General features: G+C 51.3%; 1 non-coding gene across 1 annotated transcript; it reads right to left on the bottom strand.

Annotated features, from left to right (window-relative positions):
• Positions 1-3,400: 3,400 nt before the first annotated feature.
• On the bottom strand, positions 3,401-3,538 carry LOC119922518. Its single transcript, XR_005448654.1, has one exon. It is a non-coding gene; the product is annotated as a small nucleolar RNA SNORA7 (small nucleolar RNA).
• Between the last annotated feature and the right edge of the window lie 863 nt (positions 3,539-4,401).

The following is a 4,401-nucleotide window of genomic DNA, read 5'->3' as shown; positions in this document are numbered from 1 at the left end:
GAGAGGGGGAGAGAGCGCGCGCCCCCCTTGTCTTGTTCGTCTCTTATACCCTCCGTTGCCCGGGGGCAGGGTTTTCTCGGGGGATGGCGTATCGAGGCTTTGCCATGTAGCAAACACCGCCCTCCAGCCACTAGCCTAACAACAGCTCTGTCCAGTCATGAAGCGTTTGCTCTGGCTCGCCCCCAGCCACCCATTGCCAACCATCGCTGGCTGCGGATATGGCCTTGAGGTTGCCTCCGAGCCTTGCAGGTGCAAGCTTGTTTTTCTTGCCCTGGTCTCTTTATCTCCTGTTGTTGAGTCTGTTTGGCCTTGAGCCGTTGGGTGCGATTTGTGTGCACATACTGCCTGTCTCAGCGCCTTCCCCCGCTCCCTACGCTCCCCAATGTCGCCTTCGCACTATCCCTCCTCCCCCTTCCCTTTCCTTCCCTTCCTTTGAAGCCCACATTATTTGACTCTACCACCCCCTCCAGATTCTTGTAGCGGTCATCTACCGCCCTCTCGGCCTCACTTCCAAATTCTTTAACGACTTTGACCCCTTCCTCACCTTCCTTCTCTCCTTCTCCATGCCCACTCTGATCCTCGGAGACTTCAATATCCACATGGATATCCCTAACGACTCCTCTGCCACCCGCCTTCTATCTCTCCTTGACGCTGCCAACCTCTTTCTCCACCCCACCTCACCCACTCACCAACTTGGTCATACCCTCGACCTCATCATCTCCTACCGCTGCACTGTGTCCACCCTCAACAACTCTGAAATCCCTCTCTCTGATCATAATCTTCTCACCTGCCTCCTCACTCACACTCCTTTCCCCTGTAAATCCGTATTACTCCCTCACAGAGATCTCCCACCCATCTTTCGGAGCGCCTCACACCCACCTCACCGCCCTCTCCTCTCTACCCAGTCTTGATGATCAGATTACTGCTCTCAACTCTACCCTTTCTACTCAGCTAGACTCACTCGCTCCCCTTTCCCTTCGCCGCTCTCGCACCACTAACCCACAGCCCTGGATCACTGCCACTGTCCGCCTCCTTCGCTCTTATGCTCGAGCTGCCGAACGCTGCTGGCGAAAGTCTAAACACCATGCCAACCTCGTTCACTTCAAGTTTATCCTTTCCTGCCTTAACTCAGCCCTCTCTTCTGCCACACAAAACTATTTCTCCTCCCTTATTGACACCCATGCCCATCACCCCCGCTAGCTCTTCCGTACACTCAACTCCCTTCTCAGGCCCACGGTTCCTCCTCCTCCTCCTTCCCTCACCCCCAACGATCTGGCCTCCTACTTCATTAACAAAGTCTCCCCAAAGTCTCTTCCCCACTTTCTCCATCCCCCCGGCACTCGACACTCTCTGCTACTCTCCCATCCTTCCCAGCAGTATCCTCAGAGGAGCTCTCCTCCCTCCTCTCAAGTGCTACTCCAGCCACCTGTGCTTCTGACCCCATTCCCTCTCATCTCATGAAATTTCTCGCTCCATCCCTTCTCCCCTCCTTAACTTCCATCTTAAACCGCTCACCCCCCACTGGTTCCTTCCCCTCTGCCTTCAAACATGCCCATGTCTCTCCCATCCTAAAAAATCCCTCTCGACCCCACCTCACCTTCTAGTTATCGCCCCATAACCCTCCTACCATTCCTTTCCAAACTCCTTGACCGAGTTGTCTCCATTCGCTGCCTAGAATTCCTCGACAACAACTCTCTCCTCGACCCCCTCCAGTCTGGCTTCCGTTCCCTACATTCCACGGAAACTGCCCTCTCAAAGGTCACCAATGACCTCCTGCTTGCCAAATCCAACGGCTCCTACTCTGTCCTAATCCTCCTCGACCTCTCAGCTGCCTTTGACACTGTGGACCACCCCCTTCTTCTCAACACGCTACCTGACCTTGACTTCACAGACTCCGTCCTCTCCTGGTTCTCCTCTTACCTCTCCGGTCGTTCTTTCTCAGTCTGGTTTGCAGGCTCCTCCTCCCACTCCCATCCTCTTACTGTGGGGGTTCCCCAAGGTTCAGTGCTTGGTCCCCTTCTGTTCTCGATCTACACGCACTCCCTTGGTGACCTCATTCGCTCCCACGGCTTCAACTATCATCTCTATGCTGATGACACCCAGATCTACATCTCTGCCCCTGCTCTCTCTCCCTCTCTCCAGGCTCACATCTCCTCCTGCTTTCAGGACATCTCCATTTGGATGTCTGCCCGCCACCTAAAGCTCAACATGTCGAAGACTGAACTCCTTGTCTTCCCTCCCAAACCTTGCCCTCTCCCTGACTTTCCCATCTCTGTTGACGGCACTACCATCCTTCCCGTCTCACAAGCCCGCAACCTTGGTGTCATCCTCGACTCCGCTCTCTCATTCACCCCTCACATCCAAGCCGTCACCAAAACCTGCCGGTCTCAGCTCCACAACATTGCCAAGATCCGCCCTTTCCTCTCCATCCCAACCGCTACCCTGCTCGTTCAAGCTCTCATCCTATCCCGTCTGGACTATTGCATCAGCCTTCTCTCTGATCTCCCATCCTCGTGTCTCTCTCCACTTCAATCCATACTTCATGCTGCTGCCCGGATTATCTTTGTCCAGAAACTCTCTGGGCATAACACCCCCCTCCTCAAAAATCTCCAGTGGCTACCAATCAATCTGCGCATCAGGTAGAAACTCCTCACCCTGGGCTTCAAGGCTGTCCATCACCTCGCCCTCTCCTACCTCACCTCCCTTCTCTCCTTCTACAGCCCAGCCCGCACCCTCCGCTCCTCCACCTCTAATCTCCTCACCGTACCTCGCTCTCGCCTGTCCCGCCATCGACCCCCGGCCCACGTCATCCTTGAATGCCCTCCCTCTGCCCATCTGCCAAGCTAGCTCTCTTCCTCCCTTCAAGGCCCTGCTGAGAGCTCACCTCCTCCAGGTGAGCTCCCCCTCCTCCCCCTCTCCATCCCCCCCATCTTACCTCCTTCCCTTCCCCACAGCACCTGTATATATGTATATATGTTTGTACATATGTATTACTCTATTTATTTATTTATTTATTTTATTTGTACATATCTATTCTATTTATTTTATTTTGTTAGTATGTTTGGTTTTGTTCTCTGTCTCCCCCTTTTAGACTGTGAGCCCACTGTTGGGTAGGGGCTGTATCTATATGTTTCCAATTTGTACTTCCCAAGCGCTTAGTACAGTGCTCTGCACATAGTAAGCGCTCAATAAATACGATTGATGATGATGATGATGGTTTTGGTCTCTGTCTCTCCCTTCTAGACTGTGAGCCCACTGTTGGGTAGCGACTGTCTCTATATGTTGCCAACTTGTACTTCCCAAGCGCTTAGTATAGTGCTCTGCACACAGTAATCGCTCAATAAATACGATTGATTGATTGATTGATTGATTGATTGAAGCCCAGCGCAGGTGAGCTTTGACTTGTAGCAGATTGCCTTCCACTCGCTAGCCACTGGCCAAGCTAGGAATGGAATGGGTATACCTCTGTGTGACTTTCCCTCCTGCAGTTGAGACTGGTAGAGTACTGGTAACTCTCCAGGCCTGACCCTGAGAGTGGACTGGGGTAGATATGAGAATGAGGCTCATATCCTGACCCAACCAGGTTTCACAGTCTGAAAGACAGGACAGACAAATTCCTCTGTGGGCCTCATAAACCACTTTTCCCAGTACATTCAAGTCTCTCAAGGGAATATGGTCTCCCTATTATGGCCCTGCTCCAGGCCAAGCTGAGGAGATCCGTTCATTTCCACCCCCTCTCAATCACTAGAAGCAGTGTGGCCAAGTGGATAGAGCCCGGGCCTGGGAGTCAGAAGGAACTGGGTTCTAATCCGAGCTCTGCCACTTGTCTGCTATGTGACCTTGGGGAAATCACATCACTTCTCTGGGCCTCAGGTCTTTCATCCGTAAAACGAGGATTAAGAATGTGAGCCCCATACGGGACAGGGACTGTGTCCAACCTTGCATCTACCCCAGCATTTAGTACAGTGCTTGACACATAGTAAATGCTTAACAAATGCCTCAAAATAATAATCCCATAAGGCCTCCCATTCCTTGGTTCTGTGGAATCCTAACAGTTGGCTCACTGTGATCTCTTGCACATTAGAAATAATTCATTCATTCATTCAATCGTATTTATTGAGCACTTACCTGTGTGCCGAGCATTGAACTAAGTACTTGGGAAGTACAAGACGGCAACATATGGAGACGATCCCTACCCAACAACGGTCTCCTAAAAAGGGGAGACAGACAACAAAACAAAACATGTAGACAGGTGTCAAAATCGTCAGAACAAATAAAATTATGGCTACATGCACATCATTAACAAAATGAATAAAATAATAAATGCGTACAATTAAAATGAATAGAGTAATAAATCTGTATAAATATATACAAGTACTGTGGGGAGGGGAAGGAGGTAGG

This window comes from Tachyglossus aculeatus, unplaced genomic scaffold, assembly GCF_015852505.1.
Source record: "Tachyglossus aculeatus isolate mTacAcu1 unplaced genomic scaffold, mTacAcu1.pri scaffold_105_arrow_ctg1, whole genome shotgun sequence".
Classification (NCBI taxonomy): domain Eukaryota; kingdom Metazoa; phylum Chordata; class Mammalia; order Monotremata; family Tachyglossidae; genus Tachyglossus; species Tachyglossus aculeatus.
Note: the sequence above shows the minus strand (reverse complement) of the source record. Positions and strands in the feature narration are given on the sequence as shown.